At 39.6% G+C, this 24,051-nt stretch overlaps 1 protein-coding gene across 6 annotated transcripts in view; it reads right to left on the reverse strand.

Moving 5' to 3' along the window:
- TEC (tec protein tyrosine kinase) overlaps positions 1 to 24,051 on the reverse strand; it is a 137,246-nt gene that overhangs the window by 101,737 nt on the left and 11,458 nt on the right. Inside the window, exons 1-2 of one of the 6 annotated variants that reach the window (XM_058547013.1) lie at positions 5,479 to 5,512; positions 1,770 to 1,806 (exon numbers count right to left, since the gene is read on the reverse strand). The exons of 4 other annotated variants lie outside the window; for them this stretch is intronic. The gene's annotated coding sequence lies outside the window, so the exon portion shown is untranslated. Of the gene's footprint in view, positions 1 to 1,769; positions 1,828 to 5,478; positions 5,513 to 24,051 lie in introns of those variants that run through there. One more of the 6 variants, XM_058547012.1, reaches the window with a different exon arrangement.

The raw sequence follows: 24,051 nt of genomic DNA on the forward strand, positions 1-24,051 counted from the left end.
GGGCCAATTTTCCTCAGCCAAAAGAGAAAGATTGACAATGGATGCTAGCTCAGGGCCAATCTCCTTCACCAAAAAAAAAGAAAAAGAAGAAGAAATAAGAATCACAAAGAAACCAACTCTGGGTTACAAATCTCTTCTTTAAATAAAACTCAAAGCTGCAACTTAAGCCCCTTTTCTCTGTGCCTCACTGGAGTTGAACATAAGAACACTATTCTCTTTACTCTGGCTGCTAATTGTTAAAAGTTTGGAAAACTTAACACATTAGTCTTTGAACATTCATATTCTGAAGTAGATCACAGAGACTGTCACTGTTTCACCCATGAGATATCCAAACCATCAACACATTAAATTCTCTGTCCAGTGTTACAAGTCTGAGGAGCAGACTAGTGGTTCTCAGTTTGACAGTCTGGCAATTTTAGCCAAAAGATCTTAGCACCTTTTTCATCATGAAAGGTTCTGCCTGGGGAAAAAAAAATTTTTTTTGTAAGTGGCTCCTAGGGCTGTCCATCCTAGTCTATACAACCTTTCATAATATTTTTAATCAAGGGAACAGAGGTAGTAACCAGGAAAGGTAGTCAGAGACAGACCGAAAACAAAGGTGACTGTGAGCTACCAAATGATATAGTGGTAAGAGATGTAGTAAATAAGAAACGAACAGCCCAGTTATCAGGGTAGAGAATGAATACGCTCCTTACAGGAAGGATCAAAGAGATTTAAGGACGTTGAAATTCTCATCTTATTAGGTTAAGCCATATGAAATTGCCAATAGCCAGCAATATTTTACCTACAAAATCAGCAATACTACATAATTCAATCTAATACTTGGTAATGCCCTTTAAGGTTAGTAGAGTTCAGTTAAAGCCCTCGGTTTCAGAACTTCTACATCAGAACACATTGCCTATTACACATCTCATCATAGGTTTGTGACAAAGTTAGTGTCTGTTTGCAATTTTAAGAAATCTAGCATGGATAAACATCAGACCAACATTTATCTGATAAATCAAATGCTGTGTGCCTGTCAACAGTATCTGTAGGTTATATTTCAATTCAAAACTACCTAAAACAGATGGCTATCATATAAGAACAAATCTTACCAGACTCTCTTCTGCAATGTATACTCTCAGCTTAAGCTCCAATTTCCTTTTGTAAAAGGGGAATTAAGTAGCAGAAATACAAGCAAAAGAAAAAATGCCAGGCTGACTTGTCAGAATAATGGGTACATTCTAGACTGCCTCATTTAACACCATGAATTGGATCTATTCCAGGATTAGCCAACATTTTAGTTCTCAGAAGAAAATAACACTGTAGCCCTCTGTCTTCCTTATCTATTAAACAAAGGCACCCAATAATAATCTCTATTTTCTTCAAGTCTTAACTATTTCTCCTTTCAGCCAGTTGATATGAAGTAGGCTACAAAGTCTTGAGTACTTGTCTGCTGACCTAGTGAAGCTGGACTGGTGAAGAATTCAAGCATTAAGTTATCACTGAGTACCAACAACATTTAGAGAGAAAAGAGAAGACTTCTTGGAACAAAAGGCAAAAGTTACAGAGGCCAGCTGACTTATCTCATCTCTCCTGGTAATGTACCCCCACCTCAGCCCACTGCCATATGGTGGGTGATTGGACTAGGCGGCAAGCGAACCTGGAAATAGACTGGGCAGGGCTGCACTAAGGAGAGTTGTTTCTTAGTGTCCATAGCATACAGGTCTATGCATTGATTTAATAAGTACTCTTTAAGACAGTTTTGGGTCTCACACTGCAGGTCTCACCTGTGGTTTTTGGCTACGATTGGGGTTGATGGCCTCCCTGATGGTAAAAAGGAAGGAAAAAAAGAGATTAAAAAGAGTAACGGATAGAGAAAGAAGTTTTAGAAAAGAAACCATGTGCAATACTTCCAAGAATCAACAAATACATTTACCATTCAGGAGATTCATAGTTAAGTGGTTCTAGAAAGAAGCAAAAGTTATCATATCATAAAAATATTCATTAATCAACTAACCATACAGACCCCAATCAAATATCCCTTCCACATTACTAGGTTCTACTTCTTTGCTGGTCACTTTCTCTCACTGAATGAAGGAATGCAAGAGTCAACAATACAGTTGAGGGCCGGCTCCTTGGCTTAGCGGTTAAGTGCGCGCGCTCCGCTGCTGGTGGCCCGGGTTCAGATCCTGGGCACGCACCGACACACCGCTTCTCCGGCCATGCTGAGGCCGAGTCCCACGTACAGCAACTAGAAGGATGTGCAGCTATGACATACAACTATCTACTGGGGCTTTGGGGGAAAAAATAAAATTAAATTAAAAAAAAAATACAGTTGAAAACGAAATATCAAATATTCAAAAGATGAGGGTTTTCAAGAAGTCAAAGAGTGATACTGGAGAACTGCTCCAATCACACTCAATGCCACTGGTAAATAAGATCTTGTAGTTAGTTAGCTAGTAAAAATAAATAAGATAAAATAACAATAGAAGTGTCAAAACAGAATATAGAATGATTTACAATTAAAATGTTAAGATACCCTGTAGCAGACTGCTTTTTGCTCCCTCCCCCACCCTTCCCCTCTCCCCACACCAATCCATTCCACCCTTCATCCTGGACGTATGGGCTAGAGACAATCATTCCTAGCCTTCTTTGCAGTTAGGTGTGGCCATCTAAGTTAAAGCCAAAGCGGACGTGTACAGAAGTGGTATGCAGGCCATCTTCAACTTAAAGACAAGCTCCTTTCCCTGGATTTAGGGCATTTTTCACCTTCCTACCAGCCGGAAAATGCACATGGTAGACTCAACTTTCCTTATGCATTCAAGTCATCACCCTAAGGAGTGGGGAGGAAAAAGACAGAACTAGAAACTGGTCCTTGAATGACTTCATGGAGCAGAGCTGCCCCACCAGCCTAGATCAGCTAATCTACTTTGTGGGAGAGAAATATACTTCTATCTTATTTTAGAAATTACATACAATGGTTTCTTTGTTATAGTGGCTTAACCTTTATTCCACATAATAGTTACACCCTTGCAAAAACTGATAAAGCTTTCTAACAACGCTTTTGAAAAAAATTACCCTCTTTAGAACTGCGCTGAAAAATTCAAATGTAAAGTGAAGTCAAATTTTTTATCATGCATTTTCATCAGAAAAATTATCCCAAGAAAACAATTAATATTTGATTTACTCTTTGTTCTAAGAGTTAGCTATTATAATCTAAATGGTACCAAATATGAGATAAAATAAAAATCCTTTATTTTTCAGGATAAAATCTGAATCATATTGGGTTTTTTTTTCTTTTACTACTTACTATGAAATTTAAGTGGATCCACTTTAAGTGACGATATTCTAGCACTAATCCTCCTCAGATGAGGGAATTTCTGATATAAAACAAATATTTCTCTTTCTGCTTCCTGCTACCTCAGACAGAAACAATAACTAGTGAAAGCAAGGCATGAATAACAAGCTTCTCAAGTGGGTAAAGTGATTTTCAGCACCTTTTAATAGGAGAAAACATGAGAATAAAGAAAAGTAATTTGGAAATTATACAGAAAATAATCAAATACCAATATGTGTTCCTTGGCTATAGTATTCTGTTTTTTTTTTTTTTTTGGTGAAGAAGATTTGCTCTGAGCTAACATCTGTTGCCAATCTTCCTCTTTTTTTGCTTGAGGAAGATTAGCCCCAAGCTAATATTGTGCCAATCTTCCTCTATTTTGTATGTGGTTGCTGCCACAGCATGGCTGATGAGTGGTGTAAGTCCCTACCCAAGATCCAAACCCGTGAAACCCAGGCCGCCGAAGCAGAGTGCACCAAACTTAACCAAGCCACGGGGCCGGCCCCTCTAAATTATTCTTAATGAGAGCCATTCATCTATGTCAACATATTCTTTACTTATTTTTAAATTTTACTTATTTATTTATTTTTTCCCCCAAAGCCCCAGTAGATAGTTGTACGTCATAGCTGCACATCCTTCTAGTTGCTGTATGTGGGACGCGGCCTCAGCATGGCCGGAGAAGCGGTGCATCGGTGTGCGCCTGGGATCCGAACCCGGGCGGCCAGCAGCGTAGCACGTGCACCTAACCGCTAAGCCACGGGGCCAGCCTGTCTTTTCTTATTTTTAAAGTAGGAATAAAGAATCCAAGTCATTGTTACATTCAATTTTTTTACAGAATGAGAAAGTCTCTTTAACAAAAAATTTCAAGAACAAAAATGGAGAGAGATGGGCCGGCCCCGTGGCTTAGTGGTTTGGTGCACGCGCTCTGATGCTGGTGGCCTGGGTTCAGATCCCAGGCGCGCACCGACGCACTGCTTCTCCAGCCATGCTGAGGCCGAGTCCCACATACAGCAACTAGAAGGGTGTGCAACTATGACGTACAACTATCTACTGGGGCTTTGGGGGGATAAATAAATAAATAAACTTAAAAAAAAAAAAAATGGAGAGAGATTGAAGAGGATCCAATAGATGTTAAAAGTCTTAAGAGACATCTTAACCAGTTGAAATGCATGAGACAACTGTGACAACTGGATAATGATGATATTAAGGTTTGTTGATAAGATTCGTTTGATGATATTAAGATCTGATGATACTAAGAGAGTGTTAGGTTGTTTTGGAGTTTTTTGGAGTGTGATGATGGTACTGTGATTGTATTTTTAAGAGTTCTTATCTTTTAGATATACATATCGAAAAATTTACAGATAAAATAATGTCTGTGATTTGCTTCATAATCTGGTAAGAGGTATGTGGGAGTATAGACGAAATAAAATTGTTCTTCAGTTGATAACTATTGAAGCTGAGTGATGGATACAAGGGGTTCACTATCCTATCCTATTTTTGTTTTATGTTTGAAATTCTCCATAATAAAAAGTTTTTAAAATACATTCAAGGGAGTAGCATGGTTTTCCACGTCCCTGTCATCTAACCTTTTGGAACTGGTAAGAAAGAGAAGAGAAAAAGAGGAAAGGAGGAAGAGAAAGGAGAGAGAGGGGGAAAAAAAGAGCCAAGGCAAACAAATAAGAGTAGAAAAAAGTGGGTGGGCTCTCCTTCCTCTTATTACCACCCTACCTAGCTCATCACAAAAGCTCTTCCTATGATTCCAAGGATTCCTGAGTCAGGCGAGCCTCATGATAATGTAACGTGACACTATCTCTTCTCCAACAAACAGGAATATGTGGTTTCTAGCAGCCAACAATAAAACCACAGTCTAGGCAACATCTGTCCTTGTTATAACTCCTCTCTTCCCTCTATTTCCTTTCCTTTCCCCTGTTCAAATGTTATGGAAACAGAAGTTTGCTTGTCAAGTCTACAGCACGATAACAGGAAAATTCTGTACAAATTAACAAAGCGCCAGTCATGTAAAGTGCATATATATTCAAATTACAGTTTTTTAATAAAAGAATCATTGAAAAGATCACCCAAGGTGGGCAGCACAACTGAAACTACAGAGCATACTAAAACAAGAAGGCAAATTAGACAAGAAAACTGGTTACCCTTACTTTCAAGGCTTGTGGGACTCAGCTGATGAAGAATTTACAAAACTGAAATGCCAACTGTTATACACTTGATCTCTAAGAGGAAAAAAATAAACTGATAAAAATACTAATTCCTTAGAAAACATTTTCATGTATCACTCATAACAAATAAAAATTATAAACTACATTCAAAAACTATTATAAATATAAGCTATGATCTAATCACTGCTTGGAAAATGTCCAGTGACCTTTTTCATATGTCCTATCTCTAATGAAGTAATGGATAACATACTTTCCTGTTCTTTGCTCCACCCATCACTGTCATTATCTGACCTCCTTGTGACATGTAATGCTGCTGTTTTTAAAATGGATGCAAATTTATTGACACTCCTCCCATTAAAAGTCAAGGTCTGCTGCATCTCCTTCCCTTGAATTTGAGTGGGCTTTTGACTCCTTCGACTAATACCGTACAGCAGAAGGGATACTATGTGACCTCTGAGGCTAGGCGAGAAAAGGCCAAATAGCTCCAGCCTGGTTCTTTCACACTTCTCAACTCTTTGGACAGTTCCTCTCGGAATCACCATACTGTCCCTCTAGCCACCATACTGAGAGAAGCTCCCACCAAATGGAGAAGCCACATATAGATGTTCTAGAACAGAATTCCAGTGGAGCCCAGCCTTCAAATCATCCCAGCCCAGGAGCCAGACACATCTATCAGAGAACTTTCAGATGATTCTAGCCTCAAGTCACCCGAGTCACTCCCAGTTATCAAGTTTTCCAAGAAAAGAGCAACAACTTTGCGGAGTAGACACAAGACATTCCCACTGTGCTGTGCAATTCTTAACCTACAGAATCCATGAGTGTGATAAAATGGTGGTGGTTGTGTGCCTTTAAGCTTAGGGTGGTTTGCTACATAGCAATAGATAACTGGGACATAAAATACATTATCTCCTTCTTAACCACCCCATTTTCATTTCATTCCTCTCTAATCCCTGTCAACCTTCTTCCTTCTGTTAAACGTTTCCTCTTCTTCACTCATCCATCTTTTCACCATTTCCAGTTCATGAGCCAATTTATCCACAGGAATAGTTTCAGATATTCATGTAATCATTCATTCCGACATTTACTGCATAGGCATGATGTATAAAGAACTATGCATGCGGCATTGAGGTGGTTACAAAGATGAACAAGACATAATCTTTTCTCTAGGGAGGCATGGGAAAAAGTGACCTAAAAACAGAGCGCTACAGGGCTAGCCCCGTGGCTTAGCGGTTAAGTGCGCGCGCTCTGCTGCTGGCGGCCCGGGTTCGGATCCCGGACGCGCGCCGACGCACCGCTTCTCCGGCCCCATGGCCGCGTCCCACATACAGCAACTGGAAGCATGTGCAGCTGTGACATACAACTATCTACTGGGGCTTTGGGGGGAAAAAATAAATAAATAAAATCTTTAAAAAAAAAAAAACAGCTACAATACAATCTGTTAAGGGCTACAAAAGTGGTATGGGCCAAGTGTTTTGGAACACTAATAGCCCCTAGAAATCACTAATATGTGATCACTAAAGAGGAAACAATTAATACTCTTTAAAGTATCATGGACCACTTCAATGAGGAAAGGACATATGACAGAATTTTGACAGATGACTAGAGATACATCAACACATAAATAAAAGTAGATGTTAATGTTTTAGTCTTTATAATCACTTCCTTATGTAATGCACATGAAAATTCTTTCTCAAAAGTTGTTTGAGTTTAATCAGAATTGTAAATAGGAAATAAAAGTAAAAAATGACACATGTTCACCATGTCATTTTCAGAAGTTTTATAGTGGCTCTCCACCATGAGTTTTAATTTTGAGTATTTTGTTAGTATAGAAAAGAAGTAGTTAAACAGAAAAGCAATAGCCTTAGTTATAGAAGAATGACTCTTTTAATTACACATATTCCTCACTTTATAGACCAGATGCATTCCAAGTATAAGCTGAAATTAAAATAAACTTTAACTAGAATAATTTTTCCATTTGGGTTAAATTATAGAATCAAAAATACATTCCCACAGAGAAAAACATTTATTCAGTACACATGGGATAAACCTTTAGAAAGAAACAAGTAAATGATGTTGGGATCCAGGCCATCTGAACTGAGGAATGGTTTCACAGAGCTTCCAGAATTTTTCAAAGGTTTGAACAAAAATCTGGTATTTTACAAAACTTTCCCTTCACCATCACTCTACTACTTTTTAGTTCCTTCTCCAAAACACAGAAAAGCTAGACACTTCTCCTTTTGGGGTGATACCTAAGCATTAAATCTCAATATCATGTTTTGCCAACAGACGATCACATATTTCAATGAACCTTAAGATTCCATGATTTGAGAAACCATATTCTATAAAATAAATCAATGCCCATTTTTTTTCAGTGCCATGTGAAACTCTGAAAATCAAATTTAATTAAACAAATGATATTAATATTTAGATAACCACAACAGAATAAATTAGTTAATATGTGAATGTATATGTGCATATACATATGTTATACATATGTATAAATCTCCATTCTGTTCCACAGCAATTTCTCAAAAGCATATTTCCAAGTATTTCTTTTCCCTCTGAATACTCTGTCTTACACAAATCAAAAGAAAGTACAATATTTAGCATGATCTAGTAACTAGTATACTGTCTGAAACACAAGAGGTATTCAATAAGTAGTATTAGATGACTTAAGGATTTCACCTTATTTAAGCCTTGATGGCATTTACTTCAGAAGCCAAACCTCAAAGGCAACGGGAGCATCTACTTTAGACCCTTCACCATTTTTAGCTTCTCTTATTGTCACTAGACAGACTTGAAGAAAAACCTCCTATTTCAAAAGTATCTGCATTTTAAATCAGCAGGGTCTTAGAATCATAAATTAACAAACAACAGGATTTTTTTCCCCAAGATGCTCCTGAGGATTAGTTCTGTCCTATGCAAGAGGTTCTTCTTTTCTGAAGGGGCTGGCAGCTCAGAGCTTCCTCATCTCAGAGGCCCAGGCCAGAGTCTCGCACATCTCTGATGTGTGAAATGATGGTGTTTCCACCAAGCTCTCCTGCTCTCATTTCTTTAATGTGACAGGTCTTTGTCCACCACTATTTCAAATCCCCTGTGAATATACAAAAGTGAGCCTCATGGTATAGAAGAATCTTCTCTGCCCTTAACCAACAATGCAACTGAGAGCAAAACTCACAAACTCTGAGGGCCCTGTGATGTCATCTGTAAGAGTAACATGCTGAAGCTGATATCTCTAATGTAGTCTTCAGCCCTTAAATTCTACATAGCTTGACTTTCTAGAAACCCACTTGTTATCCTTACTACTACTGTCTTAAATACAAAAAATTCAACCATCTAGAAGGCAGGCCTATACGTTTTGATATATTAAAATACGAAAATTTTAATTTGTCTCCTGACAGAGTTGGAGAAGACATAAACAATGGTTCTTTAAACATTATCCTAAAGATTTCTCTCCCTATGTCACCCTCCATTATCTTATTTTACCAATTAATGACACTGGAACTTCTGGCTAAGCAGCACGATTTAGTGGAAGGAATCCGAACTTTTGAGTCTGATTGACCTGGTCTAAATCTTAGCTTTACCATTTATTAGCTGTATTTATGCCAGTTACTTAACTCCTTTAAGACTATTTCCTTACCCGCAAAATAAGGATAATGATATCAACCTTAAAAGAGTATCAAGAGGCGTAAATCAGAAAACGCACGTCAAGTTTGTTACACATAGCAGATGCCCAGGAAAGCAACTGGTCAGTTGGTCGTTGCCACACCTTTGTTCTCAACGGATACACACTGACATATTCAACAACTGTTAACCAAGCATCTGCTAACTGCCAGGTACGTTATCAGGCTCTGGGACACAAGATAAAGCACAAGACAGAGCCAACAAGTGGCCACAGCCTAGGAGAGCAGACAGATATGACAGAGGCTAACAATTTCATTACTATGCCGTTAAGTGCTATTCCATAGACGGATACAAGCCTCAACTCAGTCTGGAGATGGGAGGTGGAAAGATTAGAGAAGATGATGTCTGAGCTGGGCTAAAGGCTGAGTTAGTCTACCCACGGAAGATGGTGGAGCAGGGGCACATTGCAGACCAAGGGCTCAGTGTCACGAAAGGTGAGTTTGAAGAAAAACTAACACTAAAAACAGCTTCCATTAATTAAAATATATCCTATTTCAATAATCCTGCCTCTCCCCAACTCTCATCCAAATGCACATATATATTCCCAAAGGAGAGAATGCTATTTCCACTATTAAAAAGAAATCAAAACCCAAAATGATTCCTTTCCAGCCTTGTGTTTATTTGTTCATTCATTTTTCAACCAAACAATGTTTATGTAAAATCTACTCTACATCAGGCACTGTGACAGGATACAACAGTGCCATGGCAAACACAGGCTCTGCCTTCATGGAGCCTACACTCCAACGCGGTTTTGATCTGATGCCTTAAAGAGCCTTCTCCTGCAAAATTCCTCTTCTCAACTACTACACGGAGGACAGGGACGTATTGTATCCAGGTCATTTAATTACAGAAAATGAGAGATGGACACTAATAATTAGAGATCATTGGGTCCAAACCTCTCAATTGAGAGACGAAAAAATTTAAATCCAAAAAAGCTGAGTTGACAAATATTACCTCCCTTCATTAATGCTATTATCAATATCTAAATTTTTAAAAATTAACTACTCGCCATAGCTATTTTTCGAGAACATTACATTAAAATTATGGGGTTTTTTCCTAATGTCACTCAAAAGGTAAGGTTTCACACACATGCACAATCACATAGTCCTTTAACTTTTAAAACTGCACCCCACTCAGTATTTAATTTCATTAAATACGTTAATACACATAAAACACTCAGAACAGTACCTGGCACATAAGTACCATGTAAGTGTTTTCTATCAGTGTTGTCATTTTAATTTAATTTACATGGTATTACTATTAATCACCAAGAAATTAAAATGTGCAGGAGTATATGATACCTTGGCAGGTGCCATTTTATAAATGAATAAATAAAAGCAAAGAGAATGTAACAGAAATAATAATAATAATACTAGTTTTGAAACTAGAAATCTAGCGTCCTTACTCCCAGACTTCTAGAGTAAAAGTCTGGCTACATTAAGCAGCTAAAGAGATACATGTAAAACATTTATTTTTATTGATTTATAATTTATACCAAGTATACATCCGGAAAGAAACTGAGAAATCTTACAATAAAAATAAATGAACAAATTTAACTAAGAAAGTACAAGATTTATGCACTGAAAAGTACAAAATATTGTTGAAAGAAATTAAAGAAGACCTAAATAAATGCAAAGACATCTGTATTCATGGATTGAAAGACTTAATATTTCTAAAATGGCAATACTTTCCATATGGATCTACAGATTCAATGCAATCTCTATCAAAGATCCAACTGTCTTTTTTTGTTTTTTATAGAAACGGACAAGCTGATCTTTAAATTCATACAGTAGTGCTGAATAGTCAAATCAATCTGGAAAAAAAAGAACAAAGTCGGAGGACTCACACTCCCAATTTCACATTCCCTTACTACAATATTATAGTAATCTAAACAGTGTGGCACTACATAAGGACAGATGCATAGATCAATGATATAGAATTAAGAGTCCAGAAATAAACCCACACATCCATGGTCAGCTGATTTTTGACAGGGCTACCAAGACCATTCTATAAGGAAAAATAGCCTTTCCAATAAATGGTGCTGGGACAAATGGATATGAATGAATTTGGACCCCTACTTCACATCATACACAAAAAATGATCTCAAAATGGATCAAAGACTTAATGTAAGAACTAAAATTATAAAACTCTTAGAAGGAAACATAGCTGTAAAATTTTGTGACTTTAGATTAGGCAATGGTTTCTTTCTTTCTTTCTTTATTTGTGTGTGTGTGTGTGTGTGTGTGTGTGTGTGTGTGTGCGTGTGTGTAAGATCAGCCCTGAGCTAACATCCATGCTAATATCCCTCTTTTTGCTGAGGAAGACCCAGCTCTGAGCCAACATGTATCGCCAATCGTCCTCCTTTTTTTTTTTTCCCCAAAGCCCCAGCAGATAGGCCCCTTGGTGTCATGTTTAAGAAACCATTGCCGGGGCCAGCCCCTTGGTGTCATGTTTAAGAAACCATTGCTGAGGCCAGCCCCTTGGCATCATGTTTAAGAAACCATTGCCAGGGCCGGCCCCTTGGCATCATGTTTAAGAAACCATTGCCAGGGCTGGCCCCTTGGCGTCATGTTTAAGAAACGATAGCTGGGGCCGGCCCCGTGGCTTAGCAGTTAAGTGTGCGCGCTCTGCTACTGGCGGCCCAGGTTCGGATCCCTGGCGCGCATCAACGCACCGTTTCTCTGGCCATGCTGAGGCCGAGTCCCACATACAGCAACTAGAAGGATGTACAACTACGACATACAACTATCTACTGGGGCTTTGGGGCAAAAAAAAAAAAGGAGGAGGATTGGCGACAGATGTTAGCTCAGAGCCGGTCTTCCTCAGCAAAAAGAGGAGGATTAGCACGGATGTTAGCTCAGGGCTGATCTTCCTCACAAAAAAACAAACAAACAAAAAAAAACATGACACCAAGAGCATAAGCAACAACAAAAAAAATAGATAAATTGGACTTTATCAACTTAAAAACTTTTGTATGTCGAAAGACGCTATCAAAAAAATGGAAAGACAACCCACAGAATGGGAGAAAATATTTGCAACTGATATATCTGATAAGTGTCTAGTATCCAGAATATATAAAGAATATTTACAATTGAACAATAAAAAATAAAATTTAAAAATGGTTGAAGGACTAAAACAGACATTTCTCCAAAGAAGATGTACAAATGGCCAATAAACACATGAAAAGATTCTCAAAGTTATTAGTCATCAGGAAAATGTAAATCAAAACCACAATGAGATACTACTTCACACGCACTAGGATGGCTATAATCAAAAAAAAATGAAAAATAAGAAGTACTGGCAAGAATGTGGAGAAATCGGAACCCTCATAGATTGCTGGCAGGAACGTAAAATAGTGCAGCCACTGTGAAAAACAGTTTGGTAGTTCCTCAAAAGTTAAACATAGAGTTAACATATGACTCAGCATTTCCACTCCTAAGTATACGCCCAAGAGAACTGAAAACATAAAAACTTGTACACAAATGCTCAAAGTAGTATTACTCATAATAGCCAAAAAGTATAAACAACCCAAATGTCCATCAACTGATAAACGGATACATATATCCATACAATGGAATGTTATTCCACCATAAAAAGGAATGAAGTACTGATACACAGTACAATGTGGATGAACTTTGAAAACATTATACTAAGAAAAGAAGCCAGACACAAAATGCCACATGTCGTGTTGATTCCATTTATATGAAATGTCCAGTAGAGGCAAATCCATATGGACAGAAAGTAGATTACTATTTGGATGGGATGAGGGAAGAATTGAGGAGTATGGGTTTTTTTTTGGAGTGACAGAAATCTTTTAGAATTAGATAGTGGTGATGGTTGCACGACACTGAAAATATACTAAAAACCACTGGATTGTACTCTTTAAAATGGTTCAAATGGTAAATTTTATGTTATCTGAATTTATTCTCAATAAAAGAAACTTAAGAAATACATGTATTAAAGAATACATATATAATATATATGTAAACAATATACACATGAGAATTAAAAGTAACAGGAGAAATCAGAAACCAAAAGTCAGGAAAGACACAGAGTGGAACCAAAGCTTATGCAGGGGTTGGCTCTCACACCAGCACATATGGCAAACACTGAATATAGTCAAAAGTAGCCTTGGATATTCCACAGAAGACACGGCCACAATGGCGACTGACACACTGTCTCTGGGGAAGTCCAACAGAGCATCGGCAGAAATGTCCAGCAGCACTGGAAGTTATATCAGTTAGCTTCTGATGAGAACCACCACAACCAAAAAACCCCAATCCATAATTAGTAGCATAAAAACAATAAAAATGTACTATTTCTCATGATTCTGTAGGTTGGTTGGGCAAAATTCTGGCCTCGATGTCTAGGATGGCCTCACTCACATTTCCGGACACTTGCAGGCTATCAGCCAAGGCACTTCAGTTCCCTTCCATGTAGCCTCTTCAACAACACAATTTGGGTTTATTCCTATAGTTCCCAGGATTCCAAGAGCAGGAAGAGAAAGCAGGCCCTAGTGCACAACACATTCACGTCTCTCAGTGCTTTACCCTTGCTATTGTTGCACAGGCCAAAGATAGTCACATGGCCAAGGGCAGAGTCAGTATGGGAGGTGACTACTCAAGGTGGAGTAGATATGGGGAGAGAAATAATGGAGGCCTTTTCGCAAACAATCTAGCACAGAGAAAAATAGATTTTTGGTGCTTTGGTTTAGCATTAGATAAAATAGTTGGCTTGGACTTAGAGGACAGTTTGTGTGAAAAAGTACTTATTTTTAACCACTAAAATCATATTCAGCACTGTGAGACGCTCAAGGGACAACCTTTGCAAACTAAGACAGATGAGGGAGCAGCAGGTTCATACATCTCCCAATGCTCACCTCTCTGGGGCATATGCTCATCGAGCGGAATGCAGAATAGAATCACCCATGCTCTTTAAAAATGTTGTTTCTTTCTCTCTTTTCTTTGTTGACCCATAGAGTGGAATTCCCCTCAGTCAAATGAACATATGGTACAATTCTACTATACACTGTTAACCAGAACTCTGAGACATTTATTGCAATTGTACATTAAATTTGGAGCTTCTCAAAACCCAGGGAACAAATAACAACACAATGCCTCATAGAATAGTAATTTTTTATGATACACACCAATTTATCAAAAGAAAAACTTTGCCTGTCATTAAATTCTAAGGAGAAACTAGTTTATGGGATCATAAAGGATAACGAAAGAAGGACATGATACATCTTCAACATAAGTTTGGGCAGAAATTATAAAAATATTCCTCATCTGGCTATTTCATATATTAACACTCGGTAATGGCTTAGTAAATAAAGCCTTGGTAAAAGCATTTTTATGTAGGCTGAGCCAGATAGGTTACGTTCTTGTTAACTCAAGAAATAGGAATACAGTACAGAAATAGGCAGATAGGTAATATGATCCTTGGTCTGTATCTGTTAAATATCTGTTAAATAAATAAAATAAATATCTTAAGCTCATTTTTGGCAAAAGTTGAATGAAATTCAGTTTAAGATTTACTCTCCAATATGTGACAGAAATGTAAATATTACGTTAATATAATATAAACAACATATTTGTGTAAAATTTTTTTAAAGGCTAATATGTACCCTCTTGAATGACTCAATGTATCAGAAAACACCAACAGTCACAAAGATCTACAGCTTCACACTAGAAGCATTTACATTTTGAGATTCCAACTTCATCTGACTTAAGCCCTGCTTCCTGACTTCATGATATTTCTGCTATCACTGAGCTAACATTCCTCAGATTGCTATAGATAAGAATTACTAAGACCCTGGCAGGTGTCCTTTTCAGTATTATTTCTGCCAAACCAGAAAGCTCCAAAAGGCAGAGTGGCGACAGGTGTGGTTCTCAGTTCACAACATGAACTGCAGAGGCAGACACAATAATATCTTAAATGAGCAAAATAGCAAAGCAGATTCAAAGCAATTACAGAAAAATCTTCCAAGGCTGTGAAGACACTTTAAGGCAGGGTACTGCATCTTTTCACACCACCCCCCTCCCCTACCACACACAGAGGACATACCCCAAGAGGGCTGATGAAAATAGATGCTTAAATATCACCAAATGCATACTTGAACTTAAACAAAATACATTTTAAACCACCATTTATTTAATACATTTGCTTTACATTACACTTTAAAATTGAAGTTATCCTCCTTAAAAGGCATAAAAAGCAAAACTTCTATCGCTCAGCTGGAATTCCAGAAGGTGTGCCTTGTCTAGGATCTACTGTACTAGCCAATCACCCTCAAGTCTGCTAGTCTCTGCACACATGGTAGTATCTACATTGCCGGGTGCAATTGGTTCTTTATATTGACCAAAACATCAGGTCATACTGGTATAAGAACCTGCACAAGGAAGTAACACATTAATTCACATTCCCTTCTTAGCTCTGCCCAGGACCTGCCCAACTAGTTGCCCATATCAAAATCTAAGAAACTGAATTTATCAGCTTCACTATCATTATAAGAAACACTGAGCACCACCTACAGAGACAGAATAATTCCCAAGAGGTCTCTCCTCTACAACGGTAGCTGAGTGAGCCTAATATTCAGGCATTCAATCTACCCAGTGTGACAAAAGAACTCATATATATTTCCCTATCCGGGCTGATGGCCAAAACTGTTCCAATAGTGGATATACCCTTTCATTTCAAAATTAGAAAGAAAATGTAGAACCCAAATACCCCTGAAGAAGGTAACACACTGACTAAAGTTTATTCCAAATTCTCAATCCCATCCTCTCTTGCCATCACAAACATTTCTGGCCTGCAGGTTCCCCCTCTCTTTGGGGCACCTGTAGCCTGTCTACTGGATCATCCCCTTTGGCACAGTGGCATCACTTACATTCCCAAACATAAACCATTCCCTTGACCCACATTCACCTCCAACTACCAGGTCACTTCTGAGTCCTTTTAGAGCAAAAGTTCTTGAAAGAAGGGGTTAGGGTTGCTGTCCCTACTTCTCACCTCATGTGCTTTCCTCAAACCACTCCAGCTGGGCTTCTGTATCCATCATTCTAAGACTGCATTTGTCAAGGTCACCAAGGACCTCTTTGTTGCCAAACCCAGTGGTCACTTCTCAGTTCTTCTCTTATCTCACCTCCCAGCAATGTTCAACACAGCTGACCATTCTCTCCATGAAATACTTAGTTTCTCTTGGTTCTCTGTGACACGATAGTTTCCTGGATTTTTCTCTGATCTGCATCTTCTCAGTCTCCTTTGCTGGCTTCTATTTTTCTGCTTTACTTCTAAACACTGGTGTGCACCAGGGCTCTATCCTGGGCTTGCTTTGCTTCTTCACCTATACATTCTCCTCAGGGGTGGCCTCACCAAGTTCCACGACTTGAAATGCCATCTATATGTTGATAACTCTGAAATCTACATCTTCAGCGCTGTCCCAAAGAACCTCAGATTTATATATCCAGTTGCAAACCTGACATCTTTATTTGAATATCTAACAGGTATCTCAAACATAACATGGCTAAAAGAGAACTCCAGATATTCCCTAAAACTTTCTCTTTACCTAGTCTTTGCTATCTGAGCCTCACCATCTCCCCAGCTGCTCAGCCAGAAATCTAAGAGTTATCTTTGATTCATTCCTCTCTTTCATACCTCAAATCTAATGCATCAGCATGTTTGGACTATACCTCCAAAATATTCTAAACCTGAATATTCAAGTCTCTACTTCACTCTTCTCCCATTAGCGCAATAGACTGATTGCACTAATGGCCCTGATTTTTCACACCTCCCTGTATCTTTTCACATCTCTCTGTATCCCCGTCCTTTGGCAATGCCCTCCTACACTAAGTGTAGGTGCACCCATGTAACTTGACCCTTGCCTTGACCAAATGGGACAACAGCAAATTGACACAAGCTAAGGCTTAAAAATCTGCTTGCTTGTTTCTACTTCCCTCTTGCATCTTTGCAGTTACCATGAGAACACGACTGGGCCAGCCTGAGAATAAGCCCAGGCTAATCTACTAAAGGGAAGTAACATAAATACAGAGGAGAGCAGAGTCATCCCAGCCATCTCAGCTAAGGCCATCCTAGACAGCTGACAGCCAGCTGGCCCTCCCAAACACATCAGAGAACCCAGGCAACATCACAGAGCTGCCTACCTGACCCACAGCTGATCACAGACACATGGGCAAGCCCAGTCAAGATCAGCTGAGCCTGGGCCAGATCTGCACAACTACCCAGCCACCCCATCAACTAATGAGCAAAAATAAATCCTTATTCCTGTATGCCACTGAGTTTATGGGGATGTTTGTTACATGGCATTACTGTGGCAGTAACTGATAGAGCCACCATCATCCCTTGTCGGGACTATTGCAATATCCTCCTAATGGGTCTCGCTACTTCCTTATCTTCTTATAATCCTTTCTCCATTCATCGATCAACACAAACTTTCAAAAACATAAATCAGTTCATGTCCTCAGTTCTGCTTAAACCCTCCAATGGCTTCCCTGCACTTAGACTAAAACCCAATCTCCTTAACCTAGCATACCACCTACTTGTCCAACCGCATCTAGTGTCATTCTCCCCCTGGCCCACTATGATTCAACCGCACCAGCCTTCTTCCTGTTCTTCAAACACAGCAAACTCATGGCATGGTGGGGTCTTTGCACATGATGTTCCCTCTACCTAGAAAATCATTCCACCTGCTCTCTCTCCCTCTCTCTCTAGCCAACAACTTGTAACTCAAATCTCAGCTTAAATGTCACTTTTGCAAAAGGCCTTCCTTGACTACCCAATCTAAAGTAGACAACCAGTCATTCTCAGACACCTATTTTAATTCTTTGCATGATACTTATCACTACATGACATTTTTCTTGATTATTTTCACGTGTGTGTGCTCTCCTCACTGTATTCATTGTATCCAGTGCATTCACTGCTGGATCCTCAGCTCCTAAAACAGTTCCTTCACATAGTAGGTACTCATTAAATATTTGATGAATGCTACTGGACTTATGGAATAAATGAATGATCAGATCCTTTCTGAGATGAGGTTTTTACAAAGGAGGAGGAGCTAGGCAAGCTACAATGGCAAGGGATAAAAGACAGACTGATTCTGAGTGATTCTAGAAGCAGAGAAAATAGTTCACCTAATATAAAATGTACATATATAATATGTACAATATATAAATATATTAATATTTACATTAATTTATATATTAAATATTATATATAAATTATATAATTTCATTTTGCCACCTGAGCCTCACCATATAAAATTAATAATTATATATAAATATAAAATTATATAATGATAAATATACAAAATATAAAATGAAATGAAGAGTTTGGACTCTGAAAACAGCCTAGAATGGAAGCTTCGCTCTGCTCCTTCCTAGCTGTGTAAACATGGACACACTACTCACTTCTCTTAGCTTGTCTCATTATTTATAAAATGGGGTAATAATTACTACTTCATAGAGTTGTTGTAAAAATCAAATAAGAAAATATACATAAAGTGCTTAGCATAGGGCCGGCCTCATGGCTTAGCAGTTAAGTGCGTGCGCTCCACTGCCGGCGGCCCGGGTTCGGATCCCGGGTGCGCACCGAGGCACCGCTTCTCCGGCCATGCTGAGGCCGCATCCCACATACAGCAACTAGAAGGATGTGCAGCTATGACATACAACTATCTACCGGGGCTTTGGGGGAAAAAAATAAATTAAATAAATAAATAAATAAATAAATAAATAAATAATAAATAAAGTGCTTAGCATGGTACATGGATCATAGTAATTTCTCAACATTAGTGATGACGGTGGTGGTGGTGGTGGTGCTGATACCTAAGTCAGCCCTGCTCTTATTGATTACATTAGCATAATCCATAGTATGTCACTCAACCTGTTGAGTCTACCTAATTTTTCTCCAATCTTCAAGCATTTCAAATTGTCCCTTCTCACCAAGAATGGAATGAACATAGGACCTAAAGCCAGAAGAGCTGGGTTCTGGCTCTGGTTCTGCCACTAACTAGCTGGGTGACCTTGGGCAAGTCACCAACTTCCCAGACCTGAAAGTTACCTTGTCACCAGCTCTGTCCATGCCCAAGGCAGGAGGTGCCGGAAACATTCTGCGAATAAGTGTAGGTATCAGTATAACATAGAGACAAGGAGGCAGAGAGACAGGCAGGCACGAAATCACTCCATTCCATTCCGGAATACAAACAGGAATATCTCAACACCTTAACTCAAGGCTTCCCAAACTGTATCTCTCAGAACACTAGGACGGGTCAGATTATACCAGGCTGTAATCTCCTAAGGGCAGGGACATTAGCTGATTTTATTCTCTACTGAAGGACCAGTGGCCAGCATAGTGCCCAGAACATACTATCATAGTATGTGCTTACTGCACGCTTGTTGAATGAGTGAATGAACAAATATACTCGGGAAAGGCTGGGTTAAACCATGTCAAACTGGTTTCTTGTGTGCATTTCTCAGAGCTTTTAATACCTGACTAGGATCTGTGAATCATATAGAATGCAGTGTTTCCCAATCTTATTTGATCACGGAACTCATTCTATTTCCCTTGAACCTTATTAACATCTCCCAGAGTTGTAGCATCCTATAAAACAGTGTGAGAAACATCTTAAGCTTATATAAGTCATTTTTACCATCATGAAATAAACAAGTTATCTTACTCTTTATACACAAGATCATTAAAAGGCCAATTAATTTGATTCATATCTAGTACGCAGCTGTTTTCTCCTAGCATCCTACATCTTCAGATCTCCCATCACCAGGCAGAGCCTCAATCTCTCCTATCTCCTAAGCAGCAGGTGTCTTGCCTGGTTTCTCTGCCCTGCGCCCTGCTCCCTCATAACCAATCTGCTCTGCAAATCCTTCCACCTTTTCTTCCACTATCTCTTCTCTCTACGTCCCTAGTCTTATTATGAACTTTCTTAAACTGCTTTAACTACTCCTCCTTTTATAATCAACCCAATAAAGCTTCAATCTTATAATTTACAATATCATCCTACCTCTGAAAACTTTTCAAAGTACAGTAGTCCCCCCAATCCATGGAGGATATGTTCCAAGACCCCAGTGGATGCCTGAAAACACAGATAGTGCAGAACCCTATATATACTATGTTTTTTCCTACACATACATACCTATGACAAAGTTTAATTTCCAAATTATGCACAGTACGAGATTAACAACAATAACTAATAATAAAATAGAACAATTATAATAATATACTGCAATAAAAGTTACCGTAGATCTTAGCAACCTCAGCACACAATTTTTTTCTTTCCTTATGAAGTTGAGAACGTTCACCTTTTCACTTAAAGGAAGCACTTTAAGGCTTCTCTTTGGCATATATGAATTGCCAGCATCACTATTCTCACACTTTGGGGCCATTATTAAGTAAAATAAGGGTTACTTGAACACAAGCACTGCGATACCATGACAGTCAATCTAATAACCCAGATGGCTACTAAGTGACTAACGGGCAGGTAGCATATACAGCGTTGGATACACTGGACAAAGGGATGATTCACATCCCAGATGGGACGGAGTGGGACTGCACAAGATTTCACCACGCTACTCAGAATGGCAGGCAATTTAAAACTTATGACTGGGCCAGCCCCGTGGCTTAGCGGTTAAGTGCGCACGCTCTGCTGCTGGCAGCCCGGGTTCGGATCCCGGGCGTGCACCAATGCACCGCTTCTTGGCCATGCTGAGGTCGCGTCCCACATACAGCAACTAGAAGAATGTGCAGCTATGACATACAACTATCTACTGGGGCTTTGGGGGAAAAAATAAATAAATAAATAAAACTTATGACTTATTAAAGAGCTTCTACAAGACAAATGAAACCAGAATCAAAATGAACAGACAACCCACCAGCTGGGAGAAAATATTTGCAAAACATGTATCTGACAAGGGGTTGATCTCCATAATATATAAAGAACTCACACAACTGAACAACAACAAAACAAACAACCCAGTCAAAAAATGGGCAGAGAAAATGAACAGACACTTCTCCAAAGAAGATATACAGATGGCCAACAGGCACATGAAAAGATGTTCAACATCACTAATCATCAGGGAAATGCAAATCAAAACAACACTAAGATATCACCTCACGCCCGTTAGAATGGCTATTATCACCAAGACAAAAAACAACAAATGTTGGAGAGGATGTGGAGGGGGAGCCCTCATACATAGCTGGTGGGAATGCAAACTGGTGCAGCCTCTATGGAAATTCCTCAAAACATTAAAAATAGAAATACCCTATGATCCAGCTATCCCACTACTGGGAATCTATCCAACGAACCCGAAATCAACAATCCAAAGAGGCTTATGCACCCCTATGTTCACTGCAGCATTATTCACTATAGCCAAGAAGTGGAAGCAACCCAAGTGTCCCTCAACTGATGACTGGATCAAGAAGATGTGGTATATATATACGATGGAATACTACTCAGCCATAAAAAAAGACAAAATCGTCCCACTTGCAACAACATGGATGGACCTGGAGGGTATTATGTTAAGTGAAATAAGCCAGAAAGAGAAAGACAAACACCATATGATCTCACTCATATGTGGAATATAAACCAACACATGGACAGAGAAAACTGTACTGTGGTTACCAGGGGCAATGGGGGTAGAGGTGGGCACAGGCGGGAAAGGAGACATGTATGTGGTGATGGAAAAACAAAAATGTACAACCAAAAATTTCACAATGTTATAAACTATTAAAACATCAATTTAAAAAAAAAACTTATGACTTATTTCTGGGATTTTCCACTTAATATTTTCAAACCACAGTTGACTGTGGCTAACTGAAACCATGGAGAGCAAAACCGCTGATAAGGGGGGACTACTATACTTCTTCTCCCTTTTATAACAAAGGCTGTTCCTTCTCTTGCATTCTCCACAGTGGACCCTCCTTAGGGTCATTCCTTAATCTTAAATAAATATAATAATGTCAAATCCAATCTGGGTTCCCTCTTCCCTTCCTACCACTTATTTCCAAGTGCTCAAGCAGGTAAATACACCAGGCCTTTTCAGATCTCCATGCCTTTGCTTGAGTTGTGCTCTCTGCCTAGAAGAGCACCTGTTGAAATCCTACTCATTTTTTAAGGTCCTGATCACAGGTAATCTCTTTTATGAAGTCTCCCTTATTTTCCACTCCTTCCACAATTAACTACTCCCTTTATCTACCCCAAGGCAACTGCACAACTTACCGCAGACATATAAAGTTAGTTGTACATCTGAATGCAGAGATGGCAGAGTTGGGAGAGAAGATCATGAACCGGGTGAGTCTATCAGGGAGAATGACAGAGAAGCTGGTGGCAAAAGGAGAGACCAGGAGGGTATTTGCACAAATGGCTTGAACTCTAGAGGAGAAAGGGTTTGGGCATGACCTGGAAGCAGCAAAGGGAAGCCAGGAGAAGGCTACGGCAGAGAGAGCTGCAGAGCAGGGAGTGTTCTCATTCTGTGAGGCGGCTAGGGTGTGGGAGAGTTGATTCACAATGGAACAATGCCCTCAGAGGGCCAGAAAGATTTGGAAGGAAGCCAGCAGAAGGATGGAAGTGCAGAATCACAGGGGAAGTGAGAGTACATAAGACAGCTGATCAGAGAGGCTGGGAGCCAAGGAAACTGGGAATAAGAAGCAAAGCTTTGGCGTAAGCTGGCTGAGATCCCAGATGGGGTCAGAGGCTAGAGGAGTTAAGTGTTCAACAGTCTTTGATCAGTAGTCAAAAGGAGGTTGATGAGTAATTTTTCTAATGTCTATGAAGAACAGATTTCTCTAATGCTCCACTCATGGCACAATCCTGATCCCTGTGTGTGGGCTGTGCCATAGGAGTAGGGGCTGAGGGGAGTGGTGAGGAGGGGTTGGGCGTGGTATCTCCTTTCAATAGGGCAGGGCTTATAGACCTAAAACGGAAGAAGCAGGCTGACCATACAGAGTCTACAGGGATCAAAAGCTTCCAGGCACAGTGCAGGCAACAGCAGGCACCAAGGCCCAAAAGGTCATGGGCTCATCCAAAGGGTACACAGAAAATGCCAATGGGAAATCCAAGACAAAAATATTCATCTTCTGGGGCCGGCCTGGTGGCAGAGCAGTTAAGTTTGCACGTTCCGCTTCAGCGGCCCAGGGTTCGTGGCGGATCCTGGGCACGGACCTACTCACTGCTCATCAAGCCATGCTGAGGTGGCGTCCCACAGAGAAGAACTAGAAGGACCCACAACTGTGATATACAACTATGTACTGGGGCTTTGGGGAGAAAAAAGAAAAAGAGGAAGATTGGCAACAGATGTTAGCTCAGGGCCAAACTTCCTCAAAAAAAAATATATTCATCTTTTGAAAAGTCTGTATATTAGGCAAGGCTCTTTCGATTGCAAATAACTAGATTTAAGCAAACAACAACAACAAAAGGAATGTGTTTGCTCACATAACCAAGAAGTCCTGGGATGCTTCAGGCACATGTGAATCCTGGGGTTCAAATAATGTCTGTGCTCTCAGCACCACTCAGCACTACTTCACACTGCGGGTCGGCCTCATTCATTCTCTCCTACTTCAAACAGCTTCCTCTAGGTAGCAGGGAAAGATGGCCACCAGGAGCTTCAGGTTACATCACTCTGGCAGCAAAAAACTCCCAGAGGGAAAGAATGCCTCCTGCCCTGAACTGGAGCCGAGAAGGAGCCTGACTGGGCGAGCCTGGGTCGTGTGCTAACCTCTGAACCAATCACTTAGAGGCACTTCTCAGATTGGCCAAGGCTCATGACCACCCCTGGAGTTAGCGTCCACTCCACCCAAAACACATGAATTGGAGACAGAGAAGTTCCCCAAAGGAAGGAAGTCTGGGCA

This window comes from Diceros bicornis, chromosome 8 (assembly GCF_020826845.1).
Source record: "Diceros bicornis minor isolate mBicDic1 chromosome 8, mDicBic1.mat.cur, whole genome shotgun sequence".
NCBI classification, from domain to species: domain Eukaryota; kingdom Metazoa; phylum Chordata; class Mammalia; order Perissodactyla; family Rhinocerotidae; genus Diceros; species Diceros bicornis.